The sequence below is a fragment of the Bubalus kerabau genome, chromosome 1 (genome assembly GCF_029407905.1).
Source record: "Bubalus kerabau isolate K-KA32 ecotype Philippines breed swamp buffalo chromosome 1, PCC_UOA_SB_1v2, whole genome shotgun sequence".
NCBI classification, from domain to species: domain Eukaryota; kingdom Metazoa; phylum Chordata; class Mammalia; order Artiodactyla; family Bovidae; genus Bubalus; species Bubalus kerabau.
Window position 1 is genome coordinate 161,429,254 of NC_073624.1, and position 21,640 is coordinate 161,450,893.

Here is a 21,640-nt window from a genome sequence, read left to right on the forward strand (position 1 = left end):
TGTCCAATTATCACAACAAAACACAGAAAGCTTAAAACCTTGATAAATTTTATTACATTAAGAACAAATTTATGAATGTAAAACATAAGAAAATTAAATTACGAATGAACTATAAAATATTTCACAAATCATATTACAAAGAATTACTTGCCTACTTATGAGCAGAATTTCTATTAATCAATAAGAAAAATGAACAGCTAAATGGAAAAATGGACAAAAGCTAAAGTTTCAGTGAAAATAAAATTTAGGAGACAATCTCACTGATAATAAAAGAAAAGCAAACTGAATACTCTCAAACAATGGGGCTTTGTTCATAGGCTACAGGGACTAGTATGATGAAGCTCAATAAAGTCAAATGTAGTCACTATTTGATCAAAAAAGTAAAGAAAATAATGAACTGCTAATCATACAACAATATAAGTTTCCATGTGTCCAAATTGATATGAAAAGGTAAATCAATCAATAAATAAGCAATAAATAAATAGGAGAGAAAGGAAAACTCTTTCTTAGCTTTCTCTCTACTCAGTGTATTAGGTTGGCCACAAAGTTCATGATATTACGGGAAAGCCCAAACTTTTCGTCCAACCCAATAGAATGAATAGTAGAAATAATCATCATTTACCTTCATTTATAGATTTTAAAATTAGTGGATGAATGTGTGATTTAAAACATCTGCATAGTCTCAAGGTATCTCCCAGAAGACACTCAATAATTACAAAGGGAAAATTACCATACAGTGGAAACCCTGCCAGGTACCATCTGAAGCAAGTGATCAAATTTGAAATTATAAGCAGAGGAACCAAATTCACATCACATTCCTTGTGATGCAATGAAAGACACACCATTGCTTCTAAGGTACTCTTACCCCATATTTAGTCATAGAGAGATATGAGGCAAACCTAAATCATACAAAATAACTGTCTAGTCCTCTTAAAAAATGTCAAGGTGATAAAAGAGGGGGGGAAAGATACAGAAACCATTCCAGCTTAAGAGACTGGGGTATCAAGGCAACTAAGTACAGTGTATGATTCTGAAATTAATCTTGAAAGTGAAAGCATTCACTCAGTCATGTCTAACACTTTGTGACCCCATGGACTGTAACCAGACAGGCTCCTCTGTCCATGGAATTCTTCAGGCAAAAATAGTAGAGTGGGTAGCCATTCTCTTCTCCAGGGGAAATTAACTGATACAAAGCTGTCTTACATGCATTATCTAAATTTCACCAAATGCATTATGCAAATGTCTTTCCACTGATCTAAGATTAAATTCTGTTTTGGTAAATGTACTATGTTTATTTAAGATGTTAATATTTGAGGAATACTGTGGATATGTATAGCAGATTTAGCAAATCTTTGCAATATTTTTGTATATCTGAAATCTTTTCAAAATGAATATCTGAGTTTTAATAATTACAATGCCAAATAATGTATATTTTTTATTATAACACTGGCCTGGAACCAATAGTTTTATAATACAGTGTTGGCCAGTATATAAGAAAACAGAAACCTTAATATATTACATTCAGGGTAAAAACTGGTACAATCTCTATGGGCTGCATCAAAATTTAAAATTCTGTGCAAAGCAAATAAAAATTTTAAATTCATATATCTTTTCACTCAGCCTTTCTACATATGGGATTTTGTCCTCTTATTTACACTCAGATATGTGCAAAATGGTAAAGTGTACAGGATAATCATTGCAATATCACTTATGATAGGAAATAACTGGAGATCATATCATTTTCATCTATACAGGACTGGTTGCTTCAAACAACAAAATTAACTTTTTCTACTGATTAAAAAACAAAAGAATAAGGAAGTGCTTCAATCAATAATATTGGATAATATCTAAAATACATATAGTTACACAGAAAAGGCAAGGCTCATAAAATTTTATTATGTGTAGCTATACCTATATATATACTTCTTTAAAATGAAATGGAAGAAACACTGTTTGGTTTGATGATATGTTAAGAGATATGAGAGCCATGTAATTCTCTAGGCAAGAATACAGGAGTGGGTAGCCATTCTCTTCTTCAGGGGATCTTCCTGACCCAGGGATCAAACCCAGGCCTGCATTGCAGGCAGATTCTTTACTTCCTGAGCCACCAGGGAAGCTCAAAGTTAACAGAAGTACCCAGATTTTCTGAGTTCCACTCCCAACACTGTCACTACCAGTCCTTGAATAAATTACAGTCAACCCTCCCTGTCTTTTGACATGGAATTCACAGATATGGAAAGCCAACAGCACTATGCCGTTTTATAGAAAGAACTGAAGCATCTATGGGTTTTGGTATCCACCCAGGATCCTGGAGCCAATTCCAGGTGAATACCAAGGCAGACTGGACTTGGCACAGAGCCTGTTCCCTCATCTGTGAAACGGGGAAAAGCAATTGCCAACTGAAAGGTTGTGTTGAGGGATAACTGAGGCAACGGACATAAAAGATTCAGGACAGTGCCTAGCACTTAAAAATAGTTCAGCAACTGTTGTTTTTTTATCACAGCTTTTAGGGAGAGGATATCTGAGGGCAGCTCCAGAGTATGAGCAAGTCCTCTCACTGCACCCATGTGAATATTTTGAATTTTGAGCTATGTGACTGTATCAGCTATTTAAATATAGAAGAGATGAGAAAAAATACATTCAAATAAAAAGCAAAATTATAAAATTCCATGTTGATGTAAGGCAGAACCAACACAACATTGAAAAGCAATTATCCTTCAGTTAAAAATAAATAAAATTTTTAAAAAATAAAAATTAAATTTCATTATTCTATAAGGATATAAAATCTCAAAGGTCTCATACTTCTTATCCAGTTATGTCCCTCTGATAACATGAATACAAATATCTATCCTTCTGGAGATGAATTTATACGTTAATATTATTTCAAATTATTTCTGTCAATATTTATAATTATTGGTTTTATATTTTCAGTATAGTTATGATACTATTGTTTTAATTGAATGACCTAGATTTTGAAGACATGTTGATTGTATTAATTCAAAATAAAATACATTGCTATTTTTTTCTGTAACAAGTGTTTTGGAATCAAACCCTTGCCTTTATTGGTAAGCATACAAAATATGTTAATTAAATAAATATAAGATTTTCAATATTCACACTAGCTTAGCCTCATGGGCTTTATAAGTATATTAACGGTTACAGGTAAGATACTGGTTCTAAATTTTATTAAAACTCTGTAATTTTAATTTAGAACCTTATCTCCATATTATCTGCACAAACAAATTTCATGAAATTATTATCTTCTAAGTAATAATTTAAAGTGGGGAGACTCTGCCAAGTATGACCAATGATAAAGTCTGGGTTGATGTAATAAAATGCACTTAACTAATTTAGCTAAGTTAAAAAGCTTTATTATCCTTAATCTTTGATTCTAGAAATGGAAAATGAAGCAGGAATTTCAATTTGCATAAAAAGCTATAAGAGTATGTGCATATACTCACGGGGCTTTAATCTCATAAATTCTGCACTCTCTGCCAAGACCAACACTATCACTGAAAATTAATTTGATATCAAAAGCTCTAATTGTGTTGCAATTAAAACCCATCATTACCTCCCTTTTTAGGAACGGGAAGTATCCAAGCCCTTCTTGCCAAAGCTTAGTTCTACAAGACTTTGTATTAGACTGAATACTAGAGACACTTAATAAAACTTGAAAATAAGAATTGTAGCCTGAAGCAACATGTCTTCTTAGTTGTATTTTAATATCTTCTCCTTGCTTTAGGACTACAAAGCCACCAAGTATGTCCCTACACTTTCACAGTAAGGAAAAAGAAATGGTATTAATAAGCCTTTTTCTCCTACACATCACGTACACTGTGGCATGTTCAACATTTAATGCTCAAAATATTCATAATATACAGGCATACCTTGGAAATATTAATATTTGGGAGTTCAATTCCAGATTACAGCAATAAAGGGAATATCAAAGTAAAGAGTCACACAAATTTTTTGATTTCCCAGTGCATATAAAAGTTGTGTTCATACTAAACTGTACTCTAGTAAGTGTGCAATAGCTTTATATCTGAAAAACAAAATATGCACCTTAATTTAAAAACACTATTTATTGCCCACAAATGCTAACCATCATCTTAGCCTTCAGGGAGTTGAATTTTTTTAAAAAATAGTAACCTTGACAATCACTGATCACAGATCCCTGTAACAAATGTAATAATGAAAAAGTATGAAACACTGTGAGAATTACCAAAATGTTACACAGAGACAAAAAGTGAGCAGATGACGATGGAAAAAAATGGAGCTGACAGGATTGATCAAATTAATGTTGCTGCAAACCTTCCATTTGTTAAAAAAAAAAAAAATGCAATATCTGCAAGGTACAATAAAGCTAAGTGCCATAAAACAAGGTACGCCTGTATAGAAACTGTTAACCTCTTTACATATCAGAAGACTGTCAAACAAAGAAGTTATATAACCTAGGCTAGGTTGGAAATATAACACAAGTCTCCTTTGCCTGTATTTATATTTCCCTAGTTCTATTTGTTACACACTTTTTTTTCCCCATGTGTTTCCTCCACCTGCCTCCTCAAACTCAATCAATGATTTGATTCAAGTCATGTCTGTGTTCTAGTTTAGAATAGTGATTATCAAACTATCACGTGTTTATGAACACATTATCACAGAGACCTTTAAAAATGCAGAATCTGATTGGCAGGGCTGAGTTCAGAAATTCTGAATTTCTAGCCAGCTCTTGGGTAATGCCCATCCTGCTATTCCAGGGACCACACATTGAGTAACACAGCACTGGTGCCTTCTCTCTTCCCTGTGGGGCATTCCAGCTCTAAGCAAAAGCCCTATTAAACATCTGGCATACAAATTGCTTTTCCAAAATTCATCTCACAGTCTCATTAACTTGACCAGTCTAAACTGACCCTAAAATTTGCTAATATTATGGGTGATAAGGAATCCAATATTCAAATATATTTTGTCTTCCTCTATTACACAAGTAATGCATATTTGTTATTGTTATATGTGCCAATTTAATCAGAAAAGAACAAGCAAAATTGAACGATGAACTATAAAACATTTGCCTGAAACCTATGTTGAGAAAAGGACTCAGAAAAAGATTATAGCATCTTTCCAGTATTATAATCACATACTGCCTAAATCTTTGTGGAAATTTATTTTGTGTTAATAAATATGCATCTACTCCATCATAAAATAGAAGAACTTACTTTTCCATGTAAGCTTACAACATGTGAGTCACTTTCTCTGGACCTCAGTTTTCTCATCTGTTAAATTAGTTGAACCAGGTGAAGCAGAGACATTACTTTGCCAACAAAGGTCCGTCTAGTCAAGCCTATGGTTTTTCCAGTGGTCATGTATGGATATGAGCGCCAAAGAATTGATGCTTTTGAGTTGTGGTGCTGGAGAAGGCTCTTGTGAGTCCCTTGGACTGCAAGGAGATCCAACCAGTCCATCCTAAAGAAGACCAGTCCTGGGTGTTCACTGGAAGGACTGATGCTGAAGCTGAAACTCCAGTACTTTGGCCACCTCATGCAAAGAGTTGACCCATTGGAAAAGACCCTGATGCTGGGAGGGATTGATGGTAGGAGGAGAAGGGGACGACAGAGGAAGAGATGGCATCATCAACTCGATGCACATGAGTTTGGGCGAACTCCGGGAGTTGGTGATGGACCGGGAGGCCTGGCGTGCTGTGATTCATGGGGTCGCAAAGAGTCAGACATGACTGAGTGACTGAACTGAACTGAATGAAGAAGTGAAATGGTATCATTTGCCTTTACATGAAGCTAATAAAATTAACATTAAACAGGAAATTTACTTAAATTGGGGGTGGTTGGTGGGGACAATTACCTGAGCTCTACTTCTATGTAGATAATAAATGGCTCTCATAATTAAGAGTTTACAATTTAGTTTTCTGGAGTTTCCTTTGAGAAGACAGGCTTTTTACCTGTTTGTTTTATAACTTAGAGTCTCTCTCCATCAAACACATGACTGATATTCTGGACTCTACCAAATGAACATCAACTACCCCAGTCAGCCCCATCTTTAACTACCTCCTGCTGGGGAGGATTTTTGTTGTTGCTAAATCATGTGGCTCTGCATCTCCAATTTCCTCTATAGATATACCAGTTATTTCCAAGGTTTAAAAGGAAGGAATTACCTTTCATTCATTTTTCCTTTCTTCCTTCCTTCAATTTACTTGTTAAAGTTAGTATACAAACTTCTAACAACTTCTGATAAATCTTGCAATTTTTAAAAACTAGAAATCATCTCTTTAATTCCTATCTAATAAGAAAGCTGTCTTAAGTGAACAGTGCAAAGAAATAGAGGAAAACAATAGAATGGGAATGATTAGAAATCTTTTCTGAAAACTGGAGATAGTAAGGAAACATTTCAAGAAAAGATGGGAACAGTAAAGGACAGAGACTGAAAGGGCCTAACAGAAGCAGAAGAGATAAGAAGAGGTGGTAAGAATACACAGAAGAACTATACAAAAAAGCTCTTAATGATCCAGGTAACCATTATGGTGTAGTCACTCACCTAGAGCCAGATATCACGGAGTGTCAACTCAAGTGGGCCTTAGGAAGCATTACTACGAACAAAGCTAGCAGAGGTGATGAAATTCCAGCTGCGCTATTTCAAATCCTAAAAGATGATGCTGTGAAAGTGCTACACTCAATATGCCAGCAAATTTGGAAAACTCAGCAGTGGTAACAGGACTGGAAAAGGTCAGTTTTCATTCCAGTCCCAAAGAAAGGGAATGCCAAAGAATGTTCAAACTACTGCACAACTGCATTCATTTCACATGCTAGCAAGGTAATGCTCAAAATCCTTCAAGCAAGTCTTCAGCATTATGTGAACTGAGAACTTCCAGACATACAAGCTGGATTTAGAAAAGGCAGAGAAACCAGAGATCAAACTCCCAACATCAACTGGATCATAGAAAAAGAAAGAAGAATTCCTATATATGTGTGCATGTATGTATATATATACATACATACATACATGTACATATATATATATATATACACACACACACACACACACTTCTGCTTCACTGACTACGCTAAAGCCTTTAACTGAGTGGATCACAACAAACTGGAAAATTCTGCAAGAAATAGGAATACCATACCACCTTACCAGTCTCCTGAGAAACCTGTATGCAGGTTAAGCAGCAACAGTTAGAATCAGACATGGGAAAATGGACTGGTTCAAAATTGGGAAAGGAGTACATCAAGGCTGTATATTGTCATCCTACTTATTTAACTTACATGCAGAGTACATCATGTGAATGCTGAGCTGAATGACTCACAAGCTGGAATCAAGATTGCTGGGAGAAATTTCAACAATCTCAGATATACAGATGATACCAATCTAATGGCAGAAAGTGAAGAGAAACTAAAGAGCCTCTTGATGAAGGTGAAAGAGAGTGAAAAAGCTGGCTTAAAACTCAACATTAAAAAAACTAAGATCATGGCATCTCTTCCCATTTCATGACAAACAGATGGGGGAAAAGTGGAAACAGTGACAGAGTTTATTTTCCTGGGCTTCAAAATCACTGCAGATGGTGACTGCAGCCATGAAACTAAAAGACTGCTCTTTGGAAGAAAAGTCATGACAACCTAGACAGCATATTAAAAAGCAGAGAGATCACTTTGCAAACAAACATCCGTATAGTTAAAGCTATGGTTTTTCCAGTAGCAGGTATGGATGTGAGATTTGGATCATAAAGAAGGCTGAGTGTTAAAGAAGATATGTTTTTGAACTGTGGTGCTGGAAAAGACTCTTTAGAGTTCCTTGGACTGCAAGGAGATCAAACCAGTCAATCCTAAAGAAAATCAACCCTGAATATTCATTGGAAGGACTGATGCTGAAAGCTCTAATACTTTGGCCACCTGATAGGAAGAACTGGCTCATTGGAAAATATCCCGATTCTGGGTAAGATTGAGGGTAAGAGGAGAAGGCAGTGACAGAGGATTACATGTTTAGATAACATCACTGACTCAATGGACATGAGTTTGAGCATATTCCAGGAGACAGTGAAAGACTGGGAGGGAAATCTGGCACACTGCAGTCCATGAGGTTGCAAAGAGTTGGACACCATTTAGCAACTGGGCAACAAATCAGCATGAGAGGCAAAGTATATATTTCACAACACAGTCACTATATTCATGTTATAAAGCATCTTGTGTTCCCTTTGATAGTTTTATATAAGGACACTGATGAAAGAAATCAAAGATGACACAAACACAAAGATATATCATGTTCTTGAAAGAATCAATGCTGTCAAAATGACTATACTATCCAAGGCAATCTACAGATTCAATGCTGCTGCTGCTAAGTCGCTTCAGTCATGTCCAACTCTGTGTGACCCCAAAGATGGCAGCCCACCAGGCTCCCCTGTCCCTGGGATTCTCCAGGCAAGAACACTGGAGTGGGTTATTATTTCCTTCTCTGACAGATTCAATTCAATCCTTATCAAATTTACCAATGGCTTTTATTAACAGACCTAGAACTAAAATCTTAAAATCTGTATGGAGATACAAAAGACCCCAAATAGCCAAATCAATCTTTAGAAAGAAGAATGGAGCTAGAGGTATCAGGCTCACTGACTTCAGATTACCCTAAAAGCTATAGTCATCAGAAAAAGATGGTACTGGCACAAAACCAGAAATATAGATCAATAGAACAGGGTAGAGTGCCTAGAAACAAACCCTCACACCTATGGTCAAATTATGACAAATAAGGCAAGAATATACAATAAAGGAAATATGGTATTCTTAGTACATGGTGCTGGGAAAATTGGACAGCTACATGTAAAAGAACAAATGAAATTATAACATCTTTAACATCATACACAAAAATAAACTCAAAGTGGATTAAAGACTTAAGGAAGGTGAAGGACTTGGTGCAGCAGGCTACCTCGCTGGACGTCATGCTTGGCGTGTGGGGCAGCAAATCGGCTGCCAGGCGCTGGAACACCTGGGTCTGGTGGAAGCCGAGTTTGCCTTGGGGACAAAGCTTTTGCACAGCAAATGAAACCATAAATAAAATGAAAAGACAATTCACAGGAGGGGAAAAAATATTTGCAAATGTGACCAATAAGGGAATAGTCTCCAAAATTTAAAAATAGCTCATGCAGCTTAATATCATCAAAACAAACAACCCAATCAAAAAAAAAAGAGGGGGGCAGAATACCTCAACAGACATTTCTCCAAAGAAGACATACAGATGGCCAATGTGCACATGAAAAGATGTTCAACATTGCTAATTTTAGAGAAATGTAACTCAAAACTATAATGACTTATCATGTCACATGAGCCAGAATGGGCTTCATCAAAAATTCCACAAACAATAAATGCTGGAGAGGGTGTGGAAAGAAGGGAACCCTGCTACACTGTAAGTGGGAATGTAAACTGGTTCAACCACTCCAGAGAACAGTATGGAGGTTCCTTAAGAAAGCAAAAATAGAGCTACTATCTGATCCTAAAATCCCATGCCTGGGCATATGTCTGGAGAAAAACATGGTCCAAATGGATATATTCACATTAATGTTCACTGCAGCACTGTTTATAATAGCCAAGACTTGGAAGCAATCTAAATGTCATCAGGAATGGATAGAGAAGATGTGGTACATATACACAATGAAATATTACTCAGCCATTAAGAAATGAAATAATGCCATCTGCGCAACATGGGTGAACCTAGAGACTGTCATACTGAGTGAACTAAGTCAGATAGAGAAAGAAATATCATATGATATTGCTTATATGCAGAATCTAAAAAATATTACATTAATGAACTTATTTATAAAATAAAAAGACTCACAGACTTAGAGAATGGACTTATGGTTACCAGGGGTAAGGATGAAGGGAAAGGATAACTTGGGAATCACACGTACACACCCTCTATATTTGAAACAAATAACCAACAAGGACCTACTGTACAACACAAGGAACTCTGCTCAATATTAACTATCTATTAGTAAGGAATTTGAAAAAGAATAGATACATGTATAACTGAATCACTTTGCTGTACACCTGAAACTATCACAACACTGTTTTACTTCAACATAAAAAGTTAAAAAAAAGATAATGTGTGTCATATGTAGATATCATTTTCTTAAATGCACTTATCTCTGCTTATGTTCCCTATACACTTACCATATTTAATGATTCTACAATGAGGATGCCTTATCTCTAATAAAGATACCTTCTAAGAAATATATCCAAGGATATTCTTCTTGCAGTTAATTCAGCCAAGGATGATTGATCACTTGACACTTTCTAACTACTCTGCTAAATTCATTCACAAATGTTTTATTCAATAGCCACATCAACTCTTTTACACTTTTTATGAACTAACCACTCCTTATTTAACAGGTTAAAGAAGTTAAATTACTTTTCTGAGGTTCCATAACTAATTAGAGAGCCAGAATTCAAAAATTAGATCGAAGTACAAATTAATGTGGCTTCATATGAAACACAATGAACTTACTCCCTGCACTGGGATACTATGTATGAATTTTTTTCAAACTCCATATATGCCCAAGGTCTTCAGGTTAGAATTTTTCTATTTTGGCTTGTTTCTCTTATCACTTGTCCAGGTATGTTTTTATCAAACAGATTTTTTAAAACACCAATATCTTCTCACTATCAAAAATGTTCTTCATCATCATATGAGCTATATCAAATGCTTAAATGTACTAAACAGTCAAAACGTTTGGTTCTGAAATAGGAGCTCCTTTCCCACGACAATGATTTAAAGCCCTTGTTTTTCAAATGGTGCTCTTTAAGAATATAAGTGGTGCACATTTATACCCTGGCTAGCTCTACAACATCATCATGTTGGTATTCTGGGAATCAGAGAACACCACTTGGTATTTCAGGGCATAGAACAGAATGTGAGTATATAAGTCCATTGAGTTCCATGGGCCGGGTGTCGGGGGTGTGGTGGTCGTGGTGCATCTGAATGTAAAAAGTAAGAGACAAGTAATAGAGAAGAATTCAGGAAAATATGAGACCTAGATCAGGGACTATATAGTGATGGTTCCCTAAAATGGTCCTCAGTATATATGGTGTTTCCTCCTGTGATATGTATATAAAATATATATACTGCAATATTATTCTTTGCCAAATACTGTGTAGAGAGCAAAAAGTATACCATATACAAATGGCACTAACAAATATTTCAATCAATTAATGCCTAATGAAACTATGATTCATATATGCCCTCTTAAGAGTGTGATGAAGGAATTAAGCTAAAGAGACTCTCCTGGAGGATGGTATAAGTGCTTAAGTGCTGGAGTTGGGATGTGATGATATACTAGAGTTGGAAAATAAAGGCAGATATACCAAATGGAGTAGGAAGGGGTTCTTCCCTTTGGACCACGCACCCCATCAGCTTTAAATAGCACTGCATTAGTTACCTATGAGTCTGAGTGAACTCTGGGAGTTGGTGTTGGACAGGGAGGCCTGGCGTGCTGTGATTCATGGGGTTGCAAAGAGTCAGACACGACTGAGTGACTGATCTGATCTGATCTGATGTAACAAATTACTCCAAATTGAGCTCCATCTTGCAGAGTGACTGAGGGCAATAGTGAATGGCCAGTGTCTAGCCAGAAAGCTGCATGCAGCAAGATAAAACTGTGAAGACAGTTGTGAAAACTGCTCATTTAGAAAGAAAACTGAGACCTTTCTTTCCTCCTTAGTTTTCTCCAGGACAAATGACCAGATAGATACAGTGCAGTCAGGGATAGATCAAGAGGACTAAAAAACTTAATGTCATATCTTTAGACGGGGAAGGTGCAGATGGTCCGTATATCTCATCGGTGGAGATAGGAGAAGAAGATCTATCAGGTGCCTTGCCTCTTTATACTTTTTATTTATTTGAACAACTTCAGTGTAATGGTGTTTGATGTAATTTACTTTGATTTAGTTGACACAAGAGTACAGAAAAAATTATGAGTCAATGCTGAATAAAAGGACCTTAATTGAAATTCAATCTAACTCAGAGTCCTCAGAATCAAGGCAAGAGTCAGGTAAGGAGGACATGATGTGAAACCTATGGCCTGCTGGGAGGAAGGGATATTTCACTGGGCTGACCCTATTAGCAATATATAAGCTTTGGTAGAGAGATGGCACAAGTGGTAAAGAATCCTCCTGCCAATGCAGGAAACGTAAAAGACTCGGGTTCAATCCCTGGGTCAGAAAGATCCCTTAGAGGAGGGCATGGCAACCTGCTCCAGTATCCTTGCTTGGAAAATCCCATGGACAGAGGAACCCGGTGGGCTATAGTCCACATGGTCTCAAAGAGTCGGACATGACAATGTCTGAGCAACAACATCATCAGGGACTCTGTCGGCCTTACAGGGTGATTACCCAATGAATAGACAGCTGAATAAGCAGCTGTGAGGAACAGAACAGGACAAATTTGAAGTCAGTGTAAGAGTTTGAAGTTTAAATAAAGTAATATGAATAATCCCCAAAGTTATGTAGACTGAGGAGTATCTCACCAGAGCAGTGAGATTGAGTAAGACACCTATAAGTCTTTATGAGCCAAATTTCTTAATAGGAGATCATCTTTTTGATTACTCATCCAGTCCCAAATTAGAATACAACTATTCCATAAGTTTAAGGTGAAGTGCACTGTTCAGAGATGTTATAGGTGCTTAAGTAGTGGGGTTGGGATGGTAGGTTGCAATTTTGAAGGTCTGCATATAACGGTCAGGGCACCAAAAGTTTCTAGATTACTCAGTAATATGTCATCTTTACACTGAATTAACAGTTATCTATCTAAATAGTCTCCCTTAACCCAACTTCTGAATCCTGATAATTCACTTTAGACAGAGGCAAGAACATGAACCAGGAGCCAGGAAATCAGTTAAAAGAAAAAAAAAGTCACCTACTATGATAAACTGAGAAATATAAATGAGCAAAAGTCCAGCAAACACAGCAGCCAGTGGTAATTAGGAGAGCTCTGTGGAGACAGGAGGAACACTGGTGAAAAATATCAAAACCATTAATGATGTGTTTGAGATCAAGGCCTGAATCCTACTGCCTCATTGTACCCTATAATCATTCAGATACTCAACAAATAATTACTAAAGTTTGGGGGCAGGGATTGTGACAAATACTAGACTATGATAGTGAAAAAATGTCAGTATTTCCGCCCAAGGAGTCACATTCTATGAGGGAATACACACAAACAGATGCAGAATCATATGATGATTCATTCTTGGAAAATTATAGAGCACATCCAAAAAGTTCCTGCACTAGCCTCTGGGGATGGGCAGGGATGGAAGAAGGAAAGACCAAAAGAAGTGGACTGGAGTGAGTAGGTGGCCTTGATAGAGAGAGGTCAGTCAGTTCAGTTCAGTTGCTCAGTCATGTCTGACTCTTTGTGACCCCATGGACTGCAGCAAGCCAGGCCTCCCTGTCCATCATCAACTCCTGGAGTTTACTCAAACTCATGACCATTGAGTCAGTGATGCCATCCAACCATCTCATCCTATGTCCATCACCTTCTCCTCTAGCTTTCAATCTTTCCCAGAATCAGTGTCTTTTCAAGTGGCTGCTATAATAGGCTGGCATGAACCTCAATCAATAGAAACTATTGCATAATATAAAGAAATATGTGGTCCAGAAAAACAGCACAGTGGATGAAGATGCCAAACTTTACTCTCAGTTATTTCAGCAGTGTAACATGCTTGTGATTTATTTGAGAGAGGGAACGGAATAGTATCTTCTGTGGAAGATCTTATCTAAAGACATGGTTTGAGTTCAATTCTATGTAGAAATTATAATAAAAGAGAATATATTTGCCACATAATACTGGGTTCCAGGTTCAAAAATGATCAAATAGCTGGATGAAAATAAAGGATTATCAAGTGTGATGAAGGTGACATAATCAGAGATGACATCTAAAATTGACTAGGACCATTAAAGAATAATGACAATCTGAATGATAATAATATTATGTTATGATATAATGATAATAACCAATAACAAAATTTCTGAACATATTAGCTCCTGCACGCTGTTGGACTGTAAGATTTTCACTTCTCTGGGAGAAGTCATCCACACCCTGGGTACATCATGCCTTTGAAGAAGTGCAATCCTGGTGCTTGGCCAGCACATTACAAATCTTGGAAGCTGTTTGTAAGTTGTACAAACTAAATGTCTTTCATCTAGTGTCTTCTGAGACTTGACACTTGGTACATGTGTGCTCAGTCATGTCCAACCGTTTATCACCCCATGGACTGTAGCCCGCCAGGCTTCCCTGTCCATGGAATTTTCCAGGCAAGAATACTAGAATGGGTGGCCATTTGTTCCTCCAGGGGATCTTCCTGACCCAGGGATAGAACCCATATTTCCAGCATCGGCACAAGGATTCTTTACCACTGAGCCACCTGGGGAGCAAATGACACTTAGATCCCTGATTAACTTACTTTTAAGAGCCACTCTCTCCATATAAAAATGAGGCAATGGAAGAAAAAGAAAGTTGCATGAGAGATTTAAAAGATAATTTATTCACATTTAAACAGGCTAACTGCTCTAACCAGATTCTATTCACTTCTTCCCCCGTTACATCTTTGAGAGAATAATCCACGTGTCACTTCCATATCAATTTTTTGAGTTCCTTCTACATTCTTTCCTTTCCCCAGAATTTTTTAATTTATTTTTTTATTGAAGGATAATTGCTTTACAGAATTTTGTTGTTTTCTGTCAAACCTCAACATGAATCAGCCACAGGTATACATATATCACACAAGTGGTTTGTATATAAATATATATCCACAAGTGGTTTGTTATGGCATTAAGTGAGATTAAAACAAATATACAAAAATGAGAAATCAAAGATGAACCCCAGACAAATGGCAGTTACAAAATCAGGCAAATAATAATTAAAAGAATGGAATATACACATATACATATACACCCATGAGCAAATTCAAAACAGTCCAACAAAAATAAAGTACAGTAGATTGACCTGGTAAACCAAGGAAATCAAAAATTATATTTACCAGTTAAGAACCAAACTAACTAAACCACAAACTGGAAAACAAAACTAAAGCAAGGTGCCAAGTGGGGAATAAAGTAATGAAAACAAAACTAACAAACATGTTGAGAGGAAAGGAAAGAAGGAAAAGAAAGAAAGGATATGCAAAATTAAATAGAGGTAGATGAAGTAGATTTATATACATTAAAGATTAACTGCAAGGGGGAAAGAACAGCAGGAAAGGCAAAGGAATAAATGTAGAAAAATACAATAGGTTTAAAAAAAATAAAATTATAAAAAAGAGAAAAGAAAGAAAAAAAAAAAAAAAAGGAAGAAAGAAGGAAAAAGGGGGGGAAAAGAAGAAAGCTCCACAGAGCTGCAAAAGCTCAATGCGGAGGCAAAGGTTTATAGCAACAATAAAAAGTATGACTGAATATACACATATACATATACACCCCTAAGCAAAGTCAAAACAGTCCAACAAAAATAAAACACAATAGATTGACCTGGCGAACAAAGGAATCCAAAAAGTATATCTACCAGAACAAAATTAACTAAAGCATAAACTGGAAAACAAAACTGAAGCAAGGTGCCAAATAGGGAATAAAGCAATGAAAACAAAACTAATACGTTGAGAGGAAAGGAAAGAAAGAATAGATATGCAAAGTTAAACAGAGGTAGATAAAGAAGATTTATATACATTAAAGATTAACTGCAAGGGGAAAAGAACAGTAGGAAAAGCCAACAAAGGAATAAATGTATAGAAAATAATAATAGGTTTAAAAAATTAACATTAAAAAACAGAAAAAAAAAAAAAAAAAAAAAGAAAACTCCACAGAACTGTAAAAGTTCAACATAGAGGCAGAGGTTTATAACAACAGTAAAAAGAATGTGAGGGGAAAAAAAAAAAAGAAAAAAACTCAGATGCTTAATTAGGTTTCATAGTGTCAATGAAATCAACAAGTATAACAAAGAGGGGGAGGTAAAAAAAAAATCAAAAGATTCTACAGAACAAGTCAAAACATAAGAATAATACACGTTTTTCTTGAGTCACTGCTATCAGAGTCCTTTCCCTCGCTGGGAGTCACAGTCCACCTCACCTCCCTAGAATCTCCTCCAACACTCTGCTGACCTCTGGACCTGCTGTGGGGCCAGCTCAGATTCTAATCTGGTCCTACTCCTGTGTGTTCTTGCCTCCAATGTCCACAGCTATCAGAACTAGTGTGTTTTCTTTTGTGGGAGCTCTCGGTCTTCTTTTATATATTCCATAGACACTGACATAGAGTCTGCCTAGTTGATCATGTGGATTTAATCTGCAGCTTGTACAGCTGGTCAGAAGGTTTTGGGTCTTTTTCCGTAGCCATACTGCCCCTGGGTTTCAACTGTGGTTTCATTTCCACTTCTGCATGTGGGTCAACCACTGCGGTTTGCTCCTGAGGCTGCCCTGGAGGACTTGGGTTTGCCCCTGTGAGGGCTAGGTGTGGAGGTGGTCCAGCTGCCTGGGGCTCAGGGGTTCTGGCAGCACCAGGTACTCAGGGGAGGTGGCAGCTAGGGCAGCAGGAAATACAGTGCTCTAGAAGGGTACGGCAACAAGTACTGACCAATGCACTCCAGTATTCTTACCTGGACAACCCCCCTCCCTGACAGAGAAGCCTGGCAGGCCACAGTCTACAGGGTCGCAGAGTCAGATACTACCAAAGCAACCCTGCGTGCATAGATGCAAGAACTTTTTTGGCTGTGGCAGCCCTGTCCTGGTGACAGTTGAGCCTGAAGGTAGCACAGCTGCCTGGCTTGAGGGGACCCTGGTGGCACCGAGTGTGCAGGGACACAGACTGCTTCTGCTGCAGGAGTTATGGTTCCTTCAGAGTCTTTTTTCAAGCCTTTTGTAGCTGATGATCAGAAGGCCTCTTTGGCCAGTCTTTCTCCATAGCTTCACCCATTCAGGCACTTAGAGGGCTCCCTTGCCTGGAGTCCTTCTCTGTTGTTTTGTGCAACAGGCACATAGAGGGGGGCCCTGGCTGGGGTTGTCTGTAGATCTGCACATCAGGCACTTAAAGGGGCACCCTGGGTGGGGTCCTGCTCTGTAGTTCAGTGCATCAGGCATTTGATGGGCCAGCCTCTCTACTGTTCATCTGTGGATGCTGACATGTGTGTGTGGGGTGGGGGGATGACTCCACCCCCCACGCATGACTCAGCACTATCACATCGCTTCCATGGCTGCCCAGCTTTCCTCCGCAGGCATTTCCCACCACAATCTCGTCCCTCACCTCCTCTCCATCGGTCTCTCTGCAGTCAACAGCAGCCTTTAGCCTGGAATTGCTCCACGATCCCTAAACTTCAGTTCCCAGCCTCTGCGCCTTCCAGGAAACCTGCAATCTGGTCCAGAGTAGGTATGGCTGTGGCAAGGACTGTCTGATTCTCATTCCATTTAGACTGCCACAGATCAGTTGTTTCACTCTCAGCCTTAAGCATTTCTCCTCTGACTCAGACAATTGCCCCAGTGTGGGGATCGGACCCCTGCTTCAGTTCCCACACCCACCAAGGGCAGTTCCAGTCCTACTAACATTCCTGTTTTTCCCGCTAGTTTCTTCATCCTACAGAGTTTTGCATGGTTCTCTATATTCTTTACCTCTGGTCATGTACTCCTGTCTGCTCTCAGCTGGTGTTCTGCATGCACTTTTGCGTCTGAAGATGTATTCCTGATGTATATGTGGAGAGAGTTGTACTCCATGTCCACCTACTCCTATGCCATCTTGTTCTCCCCTCCCCAGAATTTCAAATAGTATTTCTTGAGCATGTAACATAACAAACATGGTTTTAAGCATTGCCGATGCAATTATAAATTAGCCGTAATTCCTGTCATTATAACACAGTTTAGTGTGAGAAATGTATAAACAAAAGATTTTAATATAATATGATAATTGTGCATTAATTCTATGAGGACACATATTATCCACCCATCCACCCAGTAGGCATTCAGCACACATTTATTGAATTCCACCTATAGGCCAGGTACTGGTCAGTCATTAAGAGTGAATAGGACAAATAGTGACCAGCCTTCAAGTAGCTGAGATTCTAACTAATTAGGATCTTCTCTAGTGGATGAGAGTGCCTCAGGTAGTCTACGCAACAGAAATAACATATTAAATTTCTTTAGAAGCACGGCAAGCTTTACTCAACATGAATCCATGGAGCCATGGCAACTTATGAAATGTTTGAAGAGGGGCAGTGGCCAAACAAATTATAACTAGAGGGGTAACTAAAGCACATCCACAGTGTTCTGTGCTGTGGGAAGCCTACTAGGAGCTATGTAAGCAAAAAACTTCATGAAAAAAACAAAAGGGAAATGCCAGCTAAATAAAAATTTAATAGATTTATTTACTGCAGAATTTTCTCTGTCTTTAACATGAAGAAGCAAGTGTACATCCAAGATAGGTCTATAGCTTGCATAATTAATAGATCATTTGACTAGGGAGTACCTTTTTATAAACATGATTTAAGGCTACCCTTCTTTGGAGCATACCTTTGAAAACAATGGGACAGAGCAAAAACCAGGCCAGTATGGAGCTGTTGATAGAGATAATTAGGTTTGTTTGACTCATGCTGTGAAAGGTTCTTGGGCAGTACAGTTTGAACTCTCCTGTCTAGATGAGTGTAGGAGGAGAAAAACAAAAGATTTCCTTGCTTTTATTTTTTTCTCTGAATTAAACTAGTTTATTTTCTAAAAATACATATTCCTGAAGCAGTCAATATAAAGAGGTATACAGGAAACCATATACCAGATATGAATGTGCCTTCATTTTAAATTTATCAGCTGTTAATATTTTCATATTTTGCCAAAATTAATATTTTATAGAGTGAATTATATCCACAAGTATATATCTCAAGATCATCACCCAAACAAGAAACAATAAATGCTTCAGAAGGTATGGAGAAAAGTGAATCCTTCTACACTGTTGATGGGAATGTAAACTGGTAAAACCACTATGGTGAAGAATATGGAAGTTCTTTAAAAATGAAAAGTAATGCTACCATATGATCCAGCAATCCCACTTCTGGGCATATATCTGGAGAAAACCGTAATTCAAAAAGATACAGGCTCCCCAATGTTCACTGCAGTACTGTATACAATAACCAGGATATGGAAGCAACCTTAACGTTCATCAACATAGAAATGGATAAAGAAGATGTGGTACATATATACAATATAATATTACTCAGCCATAAAAAAGAATGAAGTAATACTGTTTGCAGCAACATGTATGGACCCAAAGACTGTCATACTGAATGAAGTAAGTCAGACAGAGAAAGGCAAATACAATATTGCTTATATGTGGAATATAAAAAAAAGAGTACAAATGAACTCATCTACAAAATAGAGATAGAGTTACAGGTGTAAAAAACCAACTTACGGTTACCAGGGTTAAGGAGGGGAGGGATAAACTGGGAGGTTGAATTGACATATACATGCTACTATATATACTTAATTAATAAGGACCTACTATAAAATATAGCAAGAAGCTCTACTCAGTATTCTGTAATGGCTTATATGGGAAAAGAATCTAAAAAAAAAAGTGGAAATATATGTGTGTATGGCTGACTGACTTTGTCATACACTTGAAACTAACACAACATATGAATCAGCTATATTCCAATAAAATTTAATAAAATAAAATAAAAAGAAGCAAGCCTGAAGAACAATTTTAATACAAACAAAAATCAAGTTGCAGAATGTGTTCTATAGTACCATATGTGAAGTTTCAACATCTTCAAAAATTATTAAACAATGTTTTGTGAATTCACAAATAATAAGCTAAAATACAGACGTGCTCATGAAAACTATACACACTGAGTTTTTGATTGCAAATTTCTCTAGAAATAATGGGAGGGAAGTGTTTTCCATTGTGTCTAAAATATTTAATTCCTCAATGAAAATAAAAACAGTATATGAAAACTGTAAGAAATAATGCATATTTATAAAGGTGGGTGATGGCGTTCTTAGGTCCATTTCCCGGGGAATAGAATTTGAGACTGTGATTTGTGGACATTCAAGAGGAATTTCTAAAAGAAAATGAGGGGGAAAGGATTGGACAGAGGGAAAAGTGACCAGAAGAGGGGTATATGCCATCTGATCCTTCAGGGATGTCTGAAGCTGGGATGACTCTTCAGAGACTTCCCAAATTGAGACAAGTACCTTGACTATCTATAAACTGCAAAAGTAGATAGGCTTTCAGCTGACCCTGAGAAGAGGTGGAAGTCTGGGCAAGACAGTTCACTTAGCCAAGAGCATTTCAGTTCACAGTGCTAGCCTTCAGCTGTTGGGGGGAGCAGGCCTTGCTTTGGTCTGCAAGGCAAATCTGTTCTTCACCAGCCACAGTTCCCACTACAATGATGTGCCTTGTGTCATTTTATTATTGTCTACTTGTATGTTTGAAATACTTCACACTTTTTCAAGCTTCAGCATTTAAAAAAGAAAAAGAAAAACAACCTTCCAACCTCAAGTTAACAGAATTTCCCAAAGTATTCCCCCAACACACAGACACATACACACACCACAACATAAGCACTGCGTGGAACCAGGTCATATACTTACTATTTTGATGTTTTTCTGCTTTTGGCAACTGGAGATTCTCTTCTCTCTCTCTCCCCGCCTTTCATTGGTTTGGAATGCCTTGTTACGTTATTTTTAAAAGTACAGTTTATTCAACATATTTGCCTTTATGTTATAGGAGAGCTTAGTTGGCCTTCATGCTGGACCATGGCTGTTTTCCTTAAAGTGTCAATTCTGAAGTGATTCAAAAAGAATAAAATCAAGATAATTCTATTATTGGAATATACCACTCTCCCTTAATCATCTAAATTTCCCTCCTTTCACCCCAGTACAAAAAGTTCAGTTTCATATAAAATTGTGTCTTTACATTTTGCCTTATTGTTTTCGGTCAGTACCATAAAGTCCACTAAGGTTCACACACTCACTAAATCAGGATCAACCAACTATGATTCAGGAGACAAATCAGAACCACGCCCTTGATTACTCAAGAGCTTTTGTGTAGCAGAGTTTTATTAGCATAAGAAAAGGGACAGAGAAAGCTTCTGGCATAAACATCAGAAGGGGGACAGAGAATGTCCCCCTTGCCAGTGTTAGCAAGGGCATTATATACTTTTTGCAGGAGACCCAGGTTCTATCCCTGGTTTGGGAAGATCCCCTGAAGAAGGAGATGGCAACTCACTCCAGTACTCTTGCCTGGAAAATCCAGGCAGTGATGCTCTTTCATTTACACATCATCTGTGGTAGCCTGCCCTGCAGTTGCAGAATTGATAGCTATGACACAAACCATATGGCCACAAAGCCTGAAATATTTACCATCCGGCCCTTAAAAGAAAATGCCTGTCATCCCCGCTTTAAAAGCCTCAGCCATTTCTATATTTTGCTTTTAGAACATTCATACAAGGTGAGCACAGCAGTGGCCAGGGTTATCACATTTGGCCACTTGACCTTTCTTTACTGTTTTTCAAATAGAAACTAAAAAATGTATGAACGCCTGTTGTAGGCAATGCTTTCTTGTATCTCTGCAAGAAAAATCTTAACTGCAAGAGGTCCCTGTGAAGAAACCATTTCTTATCCTAAAATATGTCTCAA

At 37.5% G+C, this 21,640-nt stretch overlaps 1 long non-coding RNA gene across 1 annotated transcript in view; it reads right to left on the minus strand.

Annotated features, from left to right (window-relative positions):
• The window catches only part of LOC129621420 (uncharacterized), a 185,164-nt gene extending 164,379 nt beyond the window's left edge, over positions 1-20,785 (minus strand). The window contains exon 1 of the long non-coding RNA XR_008699348.1: positions 20,594-20,785. This is a non-coding gene — a long non-coding RNA (uncharacterized LOC129621420). The remainder of the gene's footprint in view (positions 1-20,593) is intronic.
• Between the last annotated feature and the right edge of the window lie 855 nt (positions 20,786-21,640).